Here is a 22,248-nt window from a genome sequence, read left to right on the forward strand (position 1 = left end):
CTCAGGATGAGAACAGAAATCGTGAGGCGGCCGCGGGAGGCCCCATTAGCTAAAGTGGTACCTCAGGTTAAGAACGGTTTCAGGTTAAGAACGGACCTCCGAAACGAATTAAGTTCCTAACCAGAGGTACCACTGTATTCTGAACTTTAGTAGACCTGAAACTATCCACTCATCTGAAGAATGTCAGGCAGCAAGTTATTCACCACTGGCAAACAGCAGAGGTGGGAAACAGAAGGCTAAAAGGACTTAACGTCACTCTAGTTTGCCAGCAGCTTGTGCCTTATATAAAAACATCATGCTTTCACTCTCCTTGCAACCCTTTGGCTGCCCCTGCCCTAGTGAAACCGCTCTGCCGCCTGCCTTGAGCTGGGAAACAATATAGGAAGAATGTAAGTTTTCGTATGGGCCTGCAACGACCCCTGGTGGTCCATAGTCAAAAAGGCATTATGAAACTAAATGGGGTTTTGTGTGTGCCTGTTCTAGGTTTGTGGTGATGTGCTGTTTTTGTTTGTGCATTGCCCTGAGTGCTCTGGTAGGCAAAAATCCAGATCAGTGCATATATAGTGAGGAGGCCCAAGTAGAGGCAAACTCCTTTATTTTATGTTAACTGTGAAAAGCAAACATTTCTCCATGGTTGAAGAATGACTTGATTTACATACCCTCCAACAGTGCTCTTTTCCCTGTGGGTACACAGGGGTACACATACCCCTAAACATGTTGTGAATCTAAGTTTGGCCTCATTGAGGGGCAGTATTTCAATATGACTAGGAAAATGAGAGTAACCCTAAATATTTTTTTAAAGAAAAAAAGCACTGCCTTCCAAAATTTCTTTGATGAAAATAGGGAAGTCCCATTCCATAATGATAATCTTATTATTTATACCCCACACCTCTTACTGGGTTGCCCCAGACATTCTGGGCAGCTTCCAACAAATATAAAAACATAATATAACATTCAACATTTTAAAAAACCTTCCCTATACAGGATTGCTTTCAGACGGCTCAGGGGTTGTATAACTCCATACCCTCCAACATTTCTCCAGTGAAAATAGGGACATCCTTAGGAAAAGCAGGACATTCTGGGATCAAATCAGAAATCAGGATGGCTTCTCTAAATCAGGGACATCCCTGGAAAATAGGAATACTTGGAGGGTCTGGATTTCCTAATTTAACTTGTTATATCAGAATAAGTATTAATACTCTCAACTTGACTTTGAAGCTGGTAACTGACCTTTTCAGCATTCATGCTTAAAGGAAACTGTGGTAGAAGAGGATTTTTTTGAAAAAAATCTGGAAACATCTACGAGACCTCAAAATAAATATTGGTTTGGACATTACTTTCAAAGATCCCAATCTAGCCCTGCACTAGAGATTGTGAAGTCCATAGCAACTGGTACCCAGAGGCTTACTGCCTGTGACAATGGAGGAAGAACATAGCATTCATGGCAAGTAACCACTGACAGCTTTCTCCTTCATGGGCGTGTCTAATCCTGTTTTGGAGGTTGGGTGCCCAACAGGCGCTAGGGGTAGAGGATGTTTTTCACCCTCTACTCTCATCAAACCCTCGCTGCTGGAGACGGGCAGGGCACAGGGATCTCTGTGAGGGCTGGGGGCACTTGGTTCGTGCCCCCCCAAGATTCTGCACCTGGGGCCTCAGTCCCCCTGCCCCCCACACTATACCACTGCATTTATAACCAATATATTGGACTCTGTGTGTCCACAGAATCCTGTAAGATAGACTATGGGAAAACACCTGTGAACCCAGCACACTTAATATGTTTAGGAAAATCTGGGAATAGCCGAGTATAATAAAACGAACAGTGATCTCACTATTAGAACACCACTTTCCGGTGAGGTTGTACAAAAACCAGGACAGAGTAGTGCCACACTATCAGGTGCTTATTTCCCCCCCAAAGATCCAGGCAGATGGCCTAAAACATAGTGGATTATATCCTTCAAAATATATATTCTATGTGGTGCCTGGTGTTTGAAGAAATAAAACATTAGCAAAGTCAGTGCCATAAGACATTGGATGGTATAATTTTCTGAATTTCTTCTCAAATGTGAAGCTTCTTAAAGAGAGAAAAGATACATAGACACTGGTTTCTTTTGGACCTCTACCAACTAGCACTGGGAGGAAGTGGTTGGCAGTGCTGCTTTGGTGGCCCAAGCTATAATGTCATGCCACTTTTAAGTTTATCTGTCACAGATTCTCCCCCAAGAATCCTGGGAGCTGTAGCTTGTTTAGGCTGCTTAGTGCTCTTGGCAACTCCAAGCCAAAGCAGAAAGAAGAAGCTGTTGGGTGGTGGGGTGGTGTAGTGCTTCAAGTTTCATACTATGACTGGTTTAAATCTGAACTTAGCCGTGAATCTCACTTGCTAACACTCAGCCTAACCTGCCTCACACAGTTGTTAGGAGGATGGCATAGAGAGAAAAACCACCTGTACTGCCTTGAGCTCCTTGGAGGAAAGGCATGGCTATAAATTGGAGTAGGAGGAGAAAAGAGAGGGGGGAAAATAGACTATACATATCCACAATTATTTTCAGGGATTCTTCTTTGCACCCGCAACAGGATTTAAATAGCAGGTCAAGAGATATGGCATAAAAGCTGTTATTTACCTTATCATACTAAAACATCCAACAGCTACAGTACAATATTCAAGCAGCAGGTCAAGAGCTATGGCATCCAGCACAGGCAGGTGGAACCAATAGGGTCTTTATAGCAACTGTAAGAGTCTGGCAACCAGCCAGCCCAGTCATGAGTTTACATTTAAAAGAGCCTCATTATCAGCACCTGCCTCTGCTGGTCAATCAATTCCTGACAGTTACATAACATCAACATTTTCTTCATGCAGCTCCATTGCACTCTCAATGTATTCTTTAATTTGGAAAGGGTTGAGTGGAAAAGGCTGCATGGACCTCCTCTTCAGTGTTCCTCCCTCCTATTTAATTGTTAATGGTTTCAGAACTCACAGAGTTAAAGAGTTCTGGTGACGTCTCTTTCCTGAGGCATGGTTAGAAACACTTAAGGGAGGGGTTTGACTCCGTGTGTTTCAGTCTGACTTTCGGACGCTATGCGAAAGGGAGAATGTGTCAGTTCTCGCCAGGTCTGAATTTATGATGTTATTCTTCATGATTAAACGCAAGAGTAGATAAGGACTGCCTTGTGTCTGCTCTGATTTATTTCCACACGTGCTGCATTTTGCTTCTCACCGCTGTGTTTCGCTCTGCTACCGGCAAGAGAAAGAGGCCTGAGGAGGATTTTTGCAGGAGGCACGGATAGCTTGCAGAGTTTCGCAACGGAAGCGTGCCAGGCTCCATGTTCAGTCTCTGTGTACACTCTTGTCCGGTGTAAATAATCCGAACATTAATGACTCCCTTTTGTTCAGCTCAGGCCTGAACAAGATAATGTAGCATTTGGGGAAGAAGATGCAAGTCAGCAACCCAGCACTGGAGGCTAAGATTGAGAAGATCTCCACAGCCACCATGTATTTCCCTTTGGTGCTCAAGTAAGTTGGAACAAAGGACAGCCAAACACTGCAAAACACCAACATGCTGAAAGTGATGAACTTGGCTTCATTGAAACTGTCAGGCAAGTTCCGGGCAAAGAAAGCTACAGTGAAGCTGGCCATGGCTAGCAAGCCCATGTAGCTCAGGACACAGTAAAACATGATTGGGGATGACTCATTACATTGCAGTACAATCTCCTCAGTCATTGACTGGGTGTCAGTATCTGGGAATGGAGGAGAGGTGGACAGCCACACCAGGCAAATGCCTGCTTGTAGAATGGAGCAAGAAACCACAATGGAGATGGCCAGGCTTTTCCCCACCCACTTCCTGATCCTGGATGCTGGCTTGGTGGCCATAAAAGCCAGAACCACAGTAATAGTTTTTGCCAACACAGAAGAAACAGCCATTGTGAAGACAATGCCAAAAGCTGTTTGGCGGAGGAGACACGTCACCATTGTAGGTTGGCCAATGTAGAGCAATGCACAAAGGAAGCAGAGCAGGAGGGAGATGAGAAGGATGTAAGTGAGGTCCTGGTTGTTGGCTTTGACTATTGGAGTATCCTGGTGCTTCATGAATATTCTTAGCACCAGAGCTGTGGTCAAAGAAAATGAAAGAGTAGAAATGGTTGAAATGATGCCCAAAGGTTCTTCATAAGACAAGAAAGTTACTGTTTTGGGAATGCATAAATCCTGGTTCTTGTTTGCATATTGCTCATCTGGACATTTTAAGCAATGGGCCATGTCTGAAAAAGAAATGTTATATTGTCTGTACATAAATATGAGTTATATTTTTCTTTTAAAAATAGTTTCTTGGGGAAAGTAGTTCCAATGTTTTTGGAGTTTTAAAGCACAATGTGGGGCTGTTTGAAAGCCCTTTTGCAAACAGCTTTTTGCTGCATTCTGAACCTCCAGTTTCCAGAGGATTAAACTGCATTACAGAGCTGTTTGTAGAAGGACTTTCCAACAGCCCTGTGCTGAAATTTGTGGTACTCACATTTGGGACTTCAATGTGCAGCACCATCTGATGATGTAGGGATGTCAGAGGATAGGCAAGGTGTATAGCCCTACCGAAAGTGGGGAGATATGATCTGGTCTACCTGCCAAATAAAGTTCCCCTGCCTCTGAGCACATTAATGAATAATTCTTAGAAATGATACAAAGCTGTTTGTCTTGCTCAGGTATTGCATTCTTTGTTGATGCTGTGAAACGTACCAATCTTTGCAGGGAATAATGGTTATGGGTTATGGGCCCTAGCCCTTTTGTTTTTGAGTCAATTTTGGTCCCCCCCTTTTCTTTTTTTTGCTGAGGGGAATAGTGACTCACCACCAACATTATCTCTTGTTATTTTCCCCACTCATCAATTTTGTGTGTCATTTTCGGCTAATGTAAAAATAAAATTTAAAAAATGCAATATTTTTGCCGTTGTGGCAGTTTTGTGCATTTTGTGAAATTTGTTTTTTAATGATAGCACCCCAGAATCTAATGAGTGGTCATAGCTTTACCCTTTGGTCCATGGAAAATGGGATTGGATATACTTTTAAGGGTGAAAGGGCATTAAATTGCACAAAAAGCTAAGACCGACAAACAATGTTGAGGAAGCATGCAAATGAAACAGAAAAAGCAATTTTGCAATGGGAATCATTGTGCAAAGTTTAGAATACTCCCAGCTGATTCAAATTAAGCATTGTGAAACTGCAGCAAAAGCTTTAAAGAAGCTAGAATTTGAATTTGTTAGCAAGAAGTTTCAGGTCAAATGGATGAATCAACTATTGAGGCTAACACTGAATTCCAAAAGAGACTGTGGCAAGCATTTAACCCAGGTAGCAACACTAATTGACCAGTTTGGCCCTAACAGGCTTTGTTCTTGGTGATCAGCAAAAGGTCTCTGTGCTGATAAGCTCACTAGGAGATAATTATGATTTTGCAACAGTATTGGAAGGAAGAGATGCCCTGAACTTTAACAAAAGCCATAGGATTCTGAAACAGCATTGTTCTTAAAAGGAGGAAATAATACCATCTGCAAACAGAGAGCCTTCTGGCTCAAATTACACCTCACATTCAAGTGGGGAGAGCCCAGCCCAAGAGGGAATATCTTACCTGTTTCAAATGTGGGATGGAGGGCACAGGACTATTGTGTGCTGAAGTAACAACCCCGCCTACAAGGCAACACATTCCAGGCAACAATGGGGGAAAACACCAGAGCAACAAAGCAATATGCTCCTACAGTGCAAACTTGTTGCAACTCAGAAAAATGCAGACACACTCCTATACAGTGTCTAACCATATTTCGAATACTGAAGACTGATAACTTAGTAGAACAAGGAAGCATGAAAGATCATTTCTCACACTGAGGTTATGCACCCAAGAAGCTCTGTGTGTGCACTGATGTTCTTGCGTGCATGTTCGTTTGGATCCTCACCAGTCTTCTGATGTGTCTGTGCACTAGAACCCTCACCTTCATGGTCAGATATCCACCCTTTGGGGCATGGGATGCAATCATAGCAGCAGAAGGGCTCTCCTTCCTTCTTTTTCATACTGTAACCAGGCTGGCAGTTGGCACTGCAGACAGAAAGGGGCTGTACCTATCCACCAATGGAAGAGGAGAATGTTAAGCTTCAGAAGAATAGTCCTGGAATCATTGAGATTCAGGAAACAACCTGCTTTGGATTTTTCTATTATCCTAAGCCTGATCAGCAGCATTTGAGGCCTCCCTCCCTTCAACTCCATAGCACTTGAGCGCAATTCCAGACATCTGACATGGGAAGGTGACATCTGTCCCAGACTCTCTCCAAGACACATCACCAGGGATTGGGAGTGTAGAGAAAAACCTGTTGGCCATGCCTTCCTGACACCAATTCAAATCAGATCCTGGATCCCAAGACCCTGTCTCGATAATGTATCTGCCACTGCATGTGTTTTGCCTTGCTGGTACCCTGCTTGAGGATTGCTGCACATAATGCATACAACAAGTCACTGGCACTCAGTCCAAATCCTTGCAGTGTACCAGAAGTACTAAAGCTATGTGGTGATAGTAGAGTGCGAAGGATTCTAGCCCATAAAGGTGCACTGCCTGGTAGCAGTTCTTCAGGGCTTCAAACAGGGTGTCTCTCCCAGCCCTCAAGATGCCAAAGAATGAACCTGGAAGCTTCTGCATGTAAGGCAGATTCCCTGCCACTGAGCTACAGCCCCTCCGCTCAAGAAATAATAACATAATAATAACAAATTGTAATTTCGTATGCACTAGAACACAGGTGAGAATGTGATGAATGCTCTAACAAACATATCTTGCAATAAAGGTACTGTATTTGACTATGAAATACCTTTAAATGAAAATACCTTATGGTTTCCTATTTAGGATAAACAGTGGAACCTTGGTTCTCAAACTTAATCTGGTCCAGAAGCCTAACAAACATATCTTGCAATAAAGGTACAGTGGTACCTGTGGTTACGTACTTAATTCGTTCCGGAGGTCTGTTCTTAACCTGAAACTGTTCTTAACCTGAAGCACCACTTTAGCTAATGGGGCCTCCTGTTGCCGCCGTGTCACCGGAGCATGATTTCTGTTCTCATCCTGAAGCAAAGTTCTTAACCTGAGATAATATTTCTGGGTTAGCAGAGTCTGTGACCTGAAGCGTACGTAACCTGAAGTGTATGTAACCCAAGGTACCACTGTATTTGACTATGAAATACCTTTAAATGAAAATATCTTATGGTTTCCTATTTGGGATAAACAGCGGAACCTTGGTTCTCAAACTTAATCTGTTCCGGAAGTCTGTTTGACTCCTGAAATGTTCGAAAACCAAGACATGGCTTCTGATTGGCGCAGGCACCCCAGAAACAATAGCCGACAGCTGCATCAGATGTCTGGCTTCTGAAAAACGTTTGAAAACTGGAACACTTACTTCCAGGTTTTTGGCGTTTGGGAGCCAATTTGTTCGTCAACTAAGCTGTTCGAGAACAAAGGTTCCACTGGATGAAAATGTCTGATCTGGAGTCTGTCTTGCTGGTTTAGGTTTTGGGTATTTTTTGTATTTAGAGGCCTTGTTACCTGGGATCCTAAGCTGTAGCTTACTATCATGTGCAAGAAACCTAGTATTGCATATACACCACACAATTTAAAGGTTAAGGGGGGGGGGGGAATCACATTTGTTTTGCATTTCAAAATTTGTGGCTGATTTTGAGAACCACCTCTTTAAATGTGTAGCATAAACAATTTTAAGGACGGTAAGTAAACAGCAACAAAGATACTGAGTCCTTTATCTGTGTGATAAAGGCATTTGCATATTACAATTTGTCTTGAGACTAAATCCAGTAATTAAGACATGTTAAGGATTCGTTGTTTAGACAGAGAAAACTCTTCCAACTTCCAAAATTGGGACACTTCCCAAAAGGTCTGCGTTTAAACCACACCTGGTTAAACCAGCTGTGCCATACTATGGAAACCTCGCTGATCGCAAATTGTTCATCCGGAAGTGCCCAGGGATCCATCTTGCCAACCTTTGCTCGAATGAAAGACTGATTGGGAAATGTGACCCAATTTACAATGTCAAATCCTTGAACAAGCTCCCCTTTCTGGTCAAAGGACACCTTTTCGCCAGCACTGTTGTTAAATGACACGGATTTCAGAAAATGGTGGAGCTGGATTGAAAAGGAAAAGAGAAAAATGTTGTGGAAAAGTTGCAAATGGAGTACAAGGAACTGTACGGCTCCCAGCATCAGCATAGGACAGGTTGCAGGCACTGGGGGCAGGGCAACTGGGGGAGGGGGGGGTGGATGGACACCTGCAGAGCCCACACAGAGAGTGAACAGAGTCCACCACGCCAGCCCAGCCCTTGTTGCTGTTGCTGCCGGAGCAACCCCCCCCACCGGAGCCAGATATTAAGTTATTAAGTTTTGTATTTTTCTCTAGAAACCTTAATAAAAAAAAATACCAAAAAAGAGAGAATTATTAGAGTGGAATCGAGGGGACTGTAAAATTAAAACAAGTGAACAACTAGGAAGAGAAAGTTACAGACTCCAATGGTTTGCTCATTTACAACTAACTGAGAGATTTTAGATAGATAAAAAGACCTTTGGTAGAGAACAAAAAAAAGACAAATTTCAAAATACAGTTGTGTACATATGATGAATATATTATTGCAAAAATGTAGAAATTATTGTTGAAAAGTGAAATGCAAGAAGAACAAGTTAAAGAATGCATAATCAAATGGGCGAGAAATTTTGGGTACAATATACAAATGGAACAGTAGGAACACATGTGAACTGAAGGGTTAACATATACACTGCGTTATGACTTAAAATAAAATTTCTATAGAATGATGTACCTTTGGTACTTAACTCTTGGAAAATTATTTAACCATGGTAATGCATTACCCCTTCCCCCTTAAGAAGTTGAGTCCACTACCTGCCAAGGCTGCTCTTTATGAAACTTTCTTCTCTTTCCCAGCATCATACTCTTACTGTTGGATATGGATGAGTGCAGGGCATGTAAAGCATGTGCCACAGCATAGACACCATTGTAGATGCTGTAGCTGTAGCCAGTTACATTCATTGGGAAGACATGCCCAGGAAGGTTCTCTAGCTTTTCCTCTCCAGTGCAGATATCAGCACTCACTTTGCCTGAAACAGAATCCTGGAATGAACAGCCAAATGCCTGAGCCCAAAAGTCTTTGATAAAACCATCTGTTTCAGTGGTGGAAGGCTTTCTCCCCTGAATGAATGGTCGAAATCCCCAAATTTCATTAGAGTGAAGGGAAAGTGCAATAGCACCATGGACGTCTTGTATGTCCCACCGTTCCATAGGAAAGGATTTTAACTCCATCATGACTGTCAGAATCCAGACTTTGCCTTTGGACTTTTGTTTTGTGATTTCAGGGCTTAACAACCATCTCAGTAAGATCATGGATTTAACATCCCCACAGATGACCAAAACATTGGCTTCGTTGTTCATGACCTTATCATAAAGGACACCTCTGACAAAATCCCCCTTCACAGCATCATAAAACAAGCTGCTGAAGGATTCCATGACTGCAAAACAGATGCCGCGCTTGGAAAATTCAGGAACCATGTTCTGCTTGAACCATTCTAAAATTTCCCCGTTCTCTTCAATGAATCCAACCCATCTCCACTTGAAGTGATGAAGTAATTGGAGAATCCCTTTGTACTGAAGGGATCTATTTGGAACCATTTCGTAGAAGGAAAAGAGTTTTGGGTTATCCATGATCACTGAACCGGAATTATACATCAGCTAAAGATGCAAGGTGGGGATAGAGAGAAATATGTTTTTAATGACATTCATGTTATCTGTTTATGAGAGAGGGTGCATTTGTACAATACTGTATTTTAAAATAACATTTGTTCCATATGCTAGCCATACTGATTGACCCAACATTTTAATGGAGTTTTAAAAAAGTTTCTTCTAAATTCTTCTAAAATGTTCTCTTTGGGAAGCATTACATTTTGCTGAGTTCTTATGCCACACTGTTGTATGAATATTTCCTTGTTGGTTTGATAGCATATAAATGGAAAGACAACAATACAGGTGTTATCTTGGAGAAGGGGAAGAAAATAACTTAATTTTATTAGCCTTCTGTGATGAAACAGTTGGTTTTGCAGGACAGGTTGGATCAACAAGTGTGTCCCCTCCCTTTCTTTCCCTGCCAGCAAATGGTAAACAAATGACAGCCTCTGATTGGCTGTGGTTCTAGGAGGGAGAGTTTAAAAGGAGAGGATGTGAAAAGAGAGAGATTGTTGAGGTGGGTTGGAATTGAGGTTGGAGAAGCTGGGAGACAGGTTGAGGTATAAAGAGTGAATGGGAGAAAGAGTTGGTTCTGGGGGAAAAACAACTTCCACTCTGAGTGTATTGTGAAGGACAGTGTGGTGTCTTGTAGGAGGAATAGACCAGAATTTTACTGGGAGGCAGAGGTTGGGCCAGGAAAAGTAGGAGCTGGAAAGGAACAGCCTACTTAGGACTCAAATCTAGTCTGGAGGGGGAAGATTCTTCTAAGGAAAAGAAGAAACACCCCAGCCCCAGTGAAGGGAGGGAATGTGGAGAGCCCTTTGGTCTATTATTTAAAGTACCTCAGGAGCAGGATTGTTAAAGGGGGTGGATAATTGAAAGAAAGTACAGTGGTACCTTGGGTTAAGTACTTAATTCGTTCTGGAGGTCTGTTCTTAACCTGAAACTGCTCTTAACCTGAAGCACCAATTTAGCTAATGGGGCCTCCTGCTGCTGCCACGCTGCTGGAGCACAATTTCTGTTCTCATCCTGAAGCAAAGTTCTTAACCCGAGGTACTATTTCTGGGTTAGCGGAGTCTATAACCTGAAGCGTATGTAACCTGAAGCGTATGTAACCCGAGGTACCACTGTATCACCGTATAAAGGAGCCAAACCTATAATGCAAAAACAACTGAGGATGAATTAAAGCGAAATTGTACTGTATTCCTGAAGTAACCTACATTTAACCCATTTGTGTTATATACTATCTTGCCTTAAATAAATCTTTATTGCTTATTTAAAGAAAACCTGTCTGAGACTCTAACTTACTAATTATCCCCTCACAAAGGTCCCCCACAGGCTACTCTGGGCTAGAATTTTAAGAGGAAAGGAAAAGAAACCTTCAGGTAAAGGGTTGTTCGTGGGGATGGGGGGCGGATTTATCTAAGTGAGAGGAAAAAGTGCCGTCATGCTCATCACACCTTCATCCATCCATGCTATGTTGTAAAAGTGCTGACATAATGGGGAAATGGTTGCACTTTCATCCAAGTGGGAAAGGCATTGTCTTAACTGCAGTTCTGTTCCTTAGCCCTAGGCAGATGCCAATGTCAAACAGGAACGAGGGAACTTGGCAATTTCAGCTTCTCTCAGAATCTTACTTTTCCAATCTTCCCTTCTGTACTCTATATTTTCACATCTGTTTGTGGTGAAAATTCATCAACATTTGTGAATTTCTCAAAATATAGACCTTTTAGCAAAGCAATATTCCCTTATTGCAATGCAATTCTCTAATATATATGCACTCATACATACACTTTTACACCAGGATATGCATTTTTGTATGCATTGCAAAATCAGGAGAAACATAAATTTCAAAAGATGGCTGTATTTTATTTTATTTTTTAGTTCAGATCTTGTTTCGGAATGTGAAAATTAGGTAAGTTTGCCTTTACATGTGAATTTAGTATCTCCCCCATTTCTGGACAAGTCTACATAATTAGGATTAGTGCATTTCTAGAATGAAAGGTAGAGGAAGCCTGAGGTGATTTACCTGTGGAATCTTGTAAATATTGAAAACAGTTGATATTGAGTGGGAGAATTCAGATGTCAGTTCCCCAATGACTGCCAGTAGATTGTTCTGGATATCACAGTTGTAATAGGGGAGAAAATTGTTTTTGGGAGAAATAAATTCCATTATGGCACGAGAAATCCAATTTGGATTCAAATAGCTGTCATGGATGCCGAATCCAAGTGTAATATTTGGTAGGATCTGGGGATTTTCATTGATCTCCTTTACAGCAAATGCCAAAGCCAGGATGTGCTGGTAGTTCTCAGTTATGCTTAAAAGAGATTGACATTTTGTTTCATAAACATCTTATACACTTTCCGAACCTGTATTATGGATTTTTTTAAAAGGCCTCCTCTTTAATTATTGTTGCCTGCAACACATTCTAATAAGCCTTTGCCTATTCAACATATAGATCATTAGATTCCTGTGCAGTTTCTATCCTTTTCTCTTCCTAATGCATCTGCTGGTAATTCTCAGCCGCTATGCTAAAAAGAGATCAACATTTTGTGTCTTAAACATATTCTACACTTTCTAATTTTTGAATATTTTTGTCATTCGTGAAAATATACACTATGCTTCTTTAAACTGTAGTAGGTAAAACAGGAATAAGACAGCATATCAGTCCACAAGCCTATATTAACTGACATTATTATTATTATTATTATTATTATTATTATTAGTTTTATTCTTTGAATTTATATACCACCCTATACCTGGGGGTCTCAGTTCACAGAATAAAATCAAGATATAAAACCACAAAATACCTAATAAAAACAAAAACAACCCAACCCCCTCCCCCCCCAAAAAAAACATTTTAAAAGGGCATAGGATGTAAATCAGATCAACCAAGGTAAAACATGCTCTATTCAAATAAGGCAAATTATTTACCACAGGGTGTACTAAAATGAATGCACACAAACTTAAATCTCTTCTTACTTTCCTAAATTACATCCCTCTTCCCACCCCCACCCTATAATACTATTTTGCATCATTACATAAAGGAGATTTAGATGTGAGTGTTCAGCTCCTGATGATACTGAAATAAAGCTGGGTGGGGCGATTTATTTTTATTTTTTTTGGAACTGCACTGTCTTCCAATTTTTTGGGGGGAGGCAGCTTGGTTTGTAGAGTTCAAATACACCGGATTTACAGTGGGTTCACAGGATTTTCAACAGTGTGAGACAATCCTGGGATGAAATCAAGCTGATAGGAAAGAGAACTAAGAATAGGAAGAGGACATAATGCAAATATAAATCAGATGTTTCCAACTCTCAATACATGATGGCTTTTTTGTACATGGAAAAACACCTTTACAGGGAAAAATGCCTCTTTAATTAATGTTGCCTACCAAACATTCTAGTAAGCAATTGCCTGGAGGTTAGTCATATTTCTGTTCACTTCATCCTGGAATGAAAGAAAGTCCAATAGGGAAGAGAGCTTGAAGAGGATGGAGATGTAAAATGAATGAAGAATAATAATTTAAAGCCTCAATATATGCCAAGTGATTTTTTACACAGGAGGAAAAGACCTTCTTCCTTGCAGTCCCTCTCTTTAATTAATGCTGCCTTAGCACACATTGTCTGGAGGCTACTTGTTTTTCTATTCACACACAGATCATGAGATTCCCGTGCAGTTTCCCTCCTTTTCTCTTCCTAATGCATGGTCACGTTTTCAAAGTGAAATTACTTTGCAGTGTTCAAGCCAGGTTTGCAAGTGGAACTGTTGCATCCATTCCCTTTCAGCTACAGAATGCAATCTAGATCTAGTCTTAAATTAGATTGGCTGGGCTCCCCAACTGTCTAGACAAAAGTAAAGTATCAGGGATAAATTTTTCTCTATACAAACATTTTAGGTAATTGTTGTGGCCCACGAGAATGTTTGTTGAAGGCAACTGGAACAATGCATCCAAAGATGAAATCTCCTGACTGATAATATCCGGGAAGAGAAGGCTGGGAGTGCTGCATCCCACATTGAACCTTCTGGTTTTGGCATGCTGTGTGAGGCAGTAGAAGCAGCAACATTAATACTAACATCAACATCCTGAGTACAAATGTATAATATGAACACAGGTTGCAGGAGATGCAAACAGGGAAATCTCAATCTTTATAATCCCTGTGATTGCACCAGACTGTTTTGACTGACCCAAATGATCATTCTGTTTGCAGATAAGACCAAATCCAGCATTATCAAACACAGAGTACCAGAAATCAGTCTGATGGAGGCTTGTTGCTCCTGAGACCCTGGTACTGGAGTGCATGGGAGTATTTATACCGCCCTTCACAAAGCATATTATTTCTTTTCTTATTAGTCACTAGATTTCCAGAGAGGACTCTGCAAGTTCCAGAGTTAACTCCTGTCCTTATGGTAATTACAGGAGACTCAGCTCAAAGCCTCTATGGCATTGCTGGAGAACACCTGTTTGTCATTCATGAAAGGAAGTATTTACTATGCACTGGATAGCATTGTCTGGAAGCAAAACTTGCCATTAAAGACTTCAGCCTATAGCCCTTCAGTAAAAAAATAAAAAAGGCTGTAGGACAGGTCTGAGCAAGACTACGATGAAATATTTCCCATCTCTGGAGAAAGAAAACACACTTTTGACATTCATGGCTTTCCTTTTGGGAAGGGTCATAGGTCAGTGGTACATCTTCTTCGTTACATGGAGAAGGTCCCAAGTTCAATCCCTGGCATCTCTAGCTAGGACTGAAATCATAGTGTAGACAACCCTGATCTAGGTGGACTAATGGCTTGGCTCAGTATGAGGAAGCTTTGGTATGTTCCTCCAAGTGTAGATCCACTGAGATGAGCAATTTAGGATGATCACCAACTCAGTGGACTCATTCCTGGCTCAGCAGGCACTAAGTATCCAAACCTAGTTTAGCCAAAGGTATGTTACTGCTAGTTGCTCGTTCCTGGCAACCTGGCACAAAACACTATTTTAAAGGCTTGCTTTCCTTGTGCCAGGTTTAGAAAGAGCAGCCGCAGGACCTCTGCTACTGAATAGGAATCTATCTGGTATAACTTTAGACAAGCTTAACTTACAGAGGCTTGCTTTTTGCACTTATTGTGCATAGGATGGCTGCCTTAAATACAACACAAACCTCTCCAAAATGTAAAGTGGTATAGAAATGACTTTAATAAATAAAACAAGAAAAGAAACATATTTTCTGAAAAATATGTTTTATGGTTATGATGTTACTCTCAGCCTCGCTTTACTCAGACGTTATGAAAACAAATAATCACTATACAGTACAGAAGTCAGTAGGAGAACACTTCAGTCCCCCAGGACATTCAATACAGGATCTCAAAACAGCTGCCTTATTGCAAAAGAATTTCAGAAACAGACTTGAAAGAGAAGTTGCTGAATTACAACTTATCACTAAACTAGAGAGACCTGGTCTGAATAGAGATATTGGATTCCTGTCTCATTACATATGCTAATTATCTGCATACTATCACTTGCTTTTTCCCGTAGGACTAATTGCAGTCGTTAACAGTCGTCAACAGGTTTACCATACCCATTGAGTCAATCACCCATCTCCTACTACCCTCCTGAGAAAAACCCCACCCCACCCTCCCACTATATACAAGGGTCTGGTGACTTCTGTTTCAGTGTATCTGAAGAAGTGTGTATGCACACGAAAGCTTATACCAAGAACAAACTTAGTTGGTCTCTAAGGTGCTACTGGACAATTTATTATTTTATTATTATTTTTATATTTCGACTGTGTCAGACCAACATGGCTACTTGTCAGCTTACACCCAGTTACCCTGCCCACCTTCCAAACCCAGTCTCTGTTTACACCTCAGGGCAGGAGGCAGGGATCCTTCTCTTGCCTTGCCAATGTCTCTCAATGGCCCTCTATTGTTCCTTAATGGCCCCAGCTGAGCCAGGTCGTTTTGCATAGGCTAGCCCAGGAATTACTCTGCAGCTTGCATTCTCCCTTCATAACCCAAATAATCAAAAGGAGGTAAGAGTCCAGTCCTGGGATTGTTTTTCTGACAGAGGATACAGCATCTCGAGACTTGAGAAGCCAACTGGTACACCTTGGAGATATAGTAACAGCTCCCCAGATGTTTAGCTAGAGCATCTGGTCCCACATGACAGGAGTCATGATACTGTCGCACGACCTGCAGGCCCAGAGACTCCGGCACCCACAATCGGTTGTCAGGTGTAAGATACCATCCTTGCTCTGTAACAGCCAATTTATAAGCCTCTGCCATCAGTCGCTCCTGTATTGCGTACGGTAGTTTGAGGCTAGTGTTCACAATCTTTTTCGGTAGCAGAGATCCTATGAAGAAAGCAGGTGCCAGTTGTCTCGCTGCTTGTTTAGCTGTTTTATTTGCTAGGCGGTTTCCTCTAGCCGTATCACTTGGTCCAGTCAGATGTCCATAGCAATATATCGCGGCCACTTGGTTGGGTGCCCATACTGTGGTTAAAAGATCCATGAGGGCTTGGGGATGTTGTACTTGGTTTCGTTTTGATGTGAGCATGCCGCGCTCCTTCCAGAGTACTCTGTGGGCAAGCAGGGTGAGGAAAGCATACTTTGAATCAGTATATATATTTATGTCTGTGCCTTCAGCCAGTTGTAGGGCACGGGTTAGAGCCACAATCTCAGCTAGTTGGGCTGACGTCCCAGGTGGGAGTGGGAGAGCTTCTATGATTACCTCCTCTAGGGCCACTACTGCGTGCCCCGCTTTCCGTTGTCCATCCTCTACAAAGCTGCTACCATCCACGAACCAGGAGGGCCACCTGGGATTTGCTTCATCCTTCAAATCAGGCCTACTTGAATATACTTCATCCATCACTTGTATGCAGTCATGTGTTGGGGGCCTATCCTCTCCCATAGGTAGCAGCGTAGCCGGGTTAAGCGCCTCAGTGACTCGAAACTGCAATCGCGGGTGCATGAGCAGTGCTTGGCACTTCATCATCTTCGCCTGGGATAGGAAATAAGTCCCTTTCATGTCCAACAAAGCTGGTACAGCATGAGGAGTGACGCGTGTGGTTTCCTGTCCAAAGGTGAACTTGTCAGCTTTTGTAATCAGAGTGGCAGCAGCCACTACTGCTTGCATGCAGGGAGGCAAACCTTGTTCCGTAGAGGTTAATTTTTCGGACAAATAGTCTATGGGTTGTTGCCAGCTACCTAGCTTTTGGCAAAGAACACCCTTAGCTATACCGTGTTCTTCATCTATGAACAGGGTAAATGGTTTTTCTGGGTTGGGAATTCCCAGTGCTGGTGCCCGCTGCAAGGCTTCTTTGAGCTCCTGGAACACCTGTTGTTGTTCTGGCCCCCACACGAAAGGGTTCTTTTCCGTTCCACAGGTGGAGTCGAGTAGAGGTTGAGCGATGGCACTGTGGTTTGGTATCCATACTCTACAGAATTTGGATGATTGCCTGTCTTCGCTCATTTCGTAGGGTATGCTGGCGGTGGGAGATATCAAATCCAAGGTACTTGATGATTGGTCGACAGACTTGGGCCTTGGCCTTAGATACCCTGTAGCCAGCTGCTGCCAGGTGATTCAGAAGATCTTTGGTCGCTTGCAGACACGTGTCTTTTTCTTTACACGCAAGATGAAGGTCATCTACGTATTGTAGAAGAACGTGGTCGGGGGAGGTAGGGAAGCTAGCCAGGTCAGTAGCCAGAACTACCCCGAAAAGTGTGGGTGAATTTTTAAACCCTTGTGGGAGTCGCGTCCACATGTACTGTGTTTTAGTACCAGTCTCTGGGTCCATCCACTGGAAGGTGAATAAACTCTGGCTCTCCTCAGCTAGCTGACAGCAAAAGAAGGCATCCTGCAAGTCCAATACAGTGAATTGTGTTGCATTTGGCGGAATCAGACTTAGCAGGGTATATGGGTTGGGGACATTTGGATGGAGGGTTTCCACGGCCTCATTTACAAAGCGCAGATCTTGCACCAGATTATATCCTCCCCCCCTTCTTCTCTGGGAGCAGCGGGGTGTCCATTGTGACTGGCACTGTTTCAAAATCCCATGTTGGAGTAGCCTTTTGAGATGGACCCATACCCCTTCGGCCGCTTGGCGTGGGATGGGATATTGTCTGGCAGCTATGGGATTAGCAAATGGTTTGGGCTTCACGATTATGGGGGGTATATTTCTAGCCATGCCCGGGGGATTGTCTTCGGCCCATACCTCAGGATTCACACTTTTCAGGATGCAGAGAGGGATAGGTTCCTCCCTTTCCTGTACCATCATGAGGCGCCAGTGTTCCCTTAAAGGGGCTTCCACTATCAGTTCTCCGGATGGCCCGGTAGTGGACATCGTAACCTCTCCTGACGGTTTGAAAGTGATTTGTGCCTGTAGTTTGGCCAGTAAATCCCTGCCCATCAGTGGAATGGGGCAATCTGGTATGTAGATAAATTTATGTTGGACTGTTTGTCCCCCTAGTTTACAGGTCACAGGGTGCAAGACTGGCACTCGCTGTGATTTCCCGGTGGCCCCAATAATGCTGATCGATTCTGTCGTTGGTTTAGCAACGGGGTTTGATACTACGGAGTAGGCTGCCCCAGTGTCTACCATGAATGGTATGATTTGGTTCCCTGTTACAATGCTGACCATGGGCTCATGGGAACCTGCTTTTGTTGGGTCCGGTCTGTCCTAGTAAGTCTCTTCCTCCCCTCTCAGGGCCATTGCTGGCTGGTCCCTGTCCTCGCCCTCTGCCTTGATTTCACGGAGTCCATGGGCGGGCCTGTGGCTGTAATGCGGAGGCCCATGGCTGGGCTCGTGGCATCGGCCCTTGGTTACTGTTCCCAGCCTGTGGGGTGTGGGGTCCCTGGTGCTGTGGGCATTCCATTTTCCAATGACCCTCCTGCCTGCAGATGGCGCACTGGTTCCTTCCTTGGCATGCTCTGCCCCTCCCGCGGGCACCTTCACTCGCACCAGGAATGCATCTGCATGGACTTTGAGGATCTTGTGCTATAGGGGGTCAACTAGATTTTCATCAAAAGTCCCTTCACTGGGCCACCCTGTCCCTTGGGATGGCCAGTCAACTTCACATAGGGCCCGGAGTCTTTCTTTCTTCAATTTAAACCCCCAATCATCTCCCTTCGCGGCGTCCTTCCAATTGTCCGGAAAACACTGCAAGGGGGTCGATTTACTGCTTGTCCCCCCCATGATGCGGGACACTCAGTTCACCTAGCGTTATTTCTCACTCAGTCACCTTTCTCCACGTCCTGTCAGTGGCCTGGACGGACTTGCGTCGCCAGGAACTGCACCTCAAGGACCACACTTCGCTTCGCCAGTGGCTCTGAGCCCCAGCGTCTCATTCACTCAAACAGTAGCTGGAGTGTCCCCATACACATACACCATTCACCTTCCCCACTCCCCTTTACCCTAAACTTCCCAAAACCGATGGCACTCTACTGCTCCAACTGGAACTGGCGGCACTTTACTGCTCCTACCGGCGGGGGTGATCAAGCCCCTTAGCTCCCACAAAATAAACTGCAGAGCTTACCTTTCCTCTGGGTACCCTCTTTCCTGCGCGGCTGCTGCCTCTTTCTCTCACCGCCGCAGCGTCTCCACTCAGGAATGGGGTGGCCGGTTCCTCCTGCGAATTGGCAGGATGTGCACTTGGAGCCGCCGACACCAAACCGAGCTGTTCGCCTTGCGGTGACGCCTCAGACCTTTGTCCATTGTCCTCGGGGAACGCAGTTTCCCAGCCAATGCACCAAGAAATGTAGCCTTCTTAGACTTTACCGATTGGTTGGGTGAGCTTTGCTCTCGGAGAGGGAGGAAGGAGTCAAAAGACACCGAGGTTGGTTCAGAGAAAGAGTTTTTTATTTCTGCTCTCCGGAGCAGCAGAAAGGCACTTGTGTGGTCAGTTCACAGCAAGCACACTGAAAGATAATTTTCATACAGTATATATTCCCTCCAGACCCCCTCTGCCCCTTCCCCAGGAATCCTGCCTCGTGAGTAAGTTTACCTCCTTGAGCATCCTTGAGCTTAAACAGATGTTCCGGTTCCTGTGTGCTTATCTTAGGGCAAGAAGGTCACCTAGCTATAGGAGTTTCCCCTGGCGCCGTCTCTGGGATTGGGGGCTGACAGGCCTGACAGGCAAGGTCTGTGCGTCAGCGTGGCCAGGATATTTACAACCTACAAGATAAGACCCAGATCTTCCACCCTGTCTCCACTTGCTCCACTCGGAACTGACAAGGCCATCCATCACTAAGCCTTCCTGGACTGATAAGGGAGAGGCTTTGTACAGCTGGGTTCCTGTTATACATTGGCTCAAGTTAATGGATTTTAGCTAATGGACCCTTGAAGAAGGAATGCGGGAGTTACTGGGGCCTGGTTCCGGTCGCTCTGCGTTCAGGCTTGGGTAACCTGTTCCTTCACTAGTATTTATTAATTTCTAGGGTTTCAGCCCCCCCTCTCTCTGGAAACTTTTTTTGCTTTGAGCAATGGCCACGACTCTTGCCTTTATTCCCATGCAACCTGTCAAAAGTCAGATTGTAAGCAAATTGTGTTTCTGTTTGCATAAGTTCACCCAGAAGCAGTAGTACTTCATAAGTAAATACATACAGTGGTACCTCTGGTTGCGAACGGGATCCGTTTCGGAGCCCCATTCACAACATAAGCAGAACGCAACCCGCGTCTGCATGGGTCACGATTTGCCGCTTCTGTGCATACACGTGACATCATTTTGAACATCTGTGCATGCGCGAGTGGCGAAACCCGGAAGTAACCCTTTCCAGTACTTCCGGGTCGCCGCGGGACGCAACCTGAAAAGATTTAACCTGAAGCAAACGTAACAAGAGGTATGACTGTATAAGAATAACAGAAGGATGCTTAATAGCCTGGAGCCACTGGGGGAATGTCCAACGACTTAGTTAATAGCTCTCTAAGAGGAAATTAATCATTCTACAGGGGAAAAATTCCTAGCAGCTTCATCAAACATGATGCAACTTAAAAAGCCAATCATACTTTGAGGGATAATCACCCCTATCATTGTCAAAATTACTGGTTTCCATCCTCTGACATAACGGATTTCCATAGCCCATTAGCAAGAACAACAATCAGAATCTGGAAAAAGCTATAAAACCCTTCTGTTATTCAGATGCTGATGTAGGTATAGGCATTGTTTCTACGATGATGTCCCCTTTAAATGATGGTGTACACTTCCACTGGCTGACTCCACCATGATCCTTAAGACACAAATGTAAACTATGAGTATCCCTGTTTCACATTCTTTGTTATTACTCTGTTCATCTTCTATTTTTCTTCCTACTTCCTGCTAATCCACTGCTTCTCTTTCATATACTTTGTATTTTGGGGGGCAAGCTGATAGATAATTCTCTGAGAAAGCCTTTCTACCTTGGGACGCAAAGGACAAAGTTATTTATATCCATAGATGAAGAGGGTAAACATATGACTAGATTTAATAGAAAAAAGTATAGTTGTCACTCAGTGCTGGATGATAAAGTGAAGAGATAAAGAAAACAATCTGTTCAACGACACTTATGTACAATGAGCCATTAATAAATATATGACTAGAGTACTGGCACACATATTATCCCACAGATCAAGCTATAACCAAGTGTAGCAGCAGAATCAACCACAATTTAAGGAAGATTGTAGCAAAACTGGTCATAGTCTCATATGATGCTGTAGATAGGATCATGGGAATCTACGTTCGGAGGGGACTTTTTGTCAACCGAATTGTGCTGGTGGTGATGTTGCTGCTTGTAATGCTGTGTCATACTGTATGCAAGATCCATTCTATTAATTGTTCCATATTTGATGATCCTCATCCTATTCCTCATGAATTTTACCAACCAGGAGATTTTGTCATTGGTGGGATTGTTTCTCAAGTCTTCTTCCTCTATAACAACCTCTCTTTCACGGAGCAGCCAGCGCAAATATTGATTGATGAACCAATGTAAGGCATTTCCCCCTTTTGCCTCATATTCTATAATAGTTCAGATCGCAATGACTGAGAGCTCATCATTAAGCAACATTACGATTCATACAAATGATCCGTTATCTTTTGCTTCAATTGACTTTAACTTATTGTATATTTCTTGTTTGATTGAAACTGTTACAGAGTGCTTTTTTCATAGTAGATCCGTCCCTGAGACCATCTACTGCTTATCACCCCATTATTCAGGAAAAAAATATATCAAACCACAGCTCACAGACAAGGTGGGTCAGCCAACAGTTACTACAGTAGAACCTTGGTTCTCGAACGCCTTGGTACTCAAACATTTCGGCTCCCAAACGCTGAAAACCTGGAAGTAAGTGTTCTGGTTTTCGAACGTTTTTCGGAAGCCAAATGTCCGATGCAGCTATCGGCTATTGTTTCTGGGGTGTCAGCGCTACTCAGAAGCCGCACCTTGGTTTTTGAACGTATCGGAAGTTGAATGGACTTCTGGAACGGATTACATTCGAGAACCAAGGTACCACTGTATTCGGCTCTGAAGCAACTACAAATCAAATTG

The sequence above is a fragment of the Podarcis pityusensis genome, assembly GCF_964106645.2.
Source record: "Podarcis pityusensis genome assembly, chromosome: 13".
Taxonomy (NCBI): domain Eukaryota; kingdom Metazoa; phylum Chordata; class Lepidosauria; order Squamata; family Lacertidae; genus Podarcis; species Podarcis pityusensis.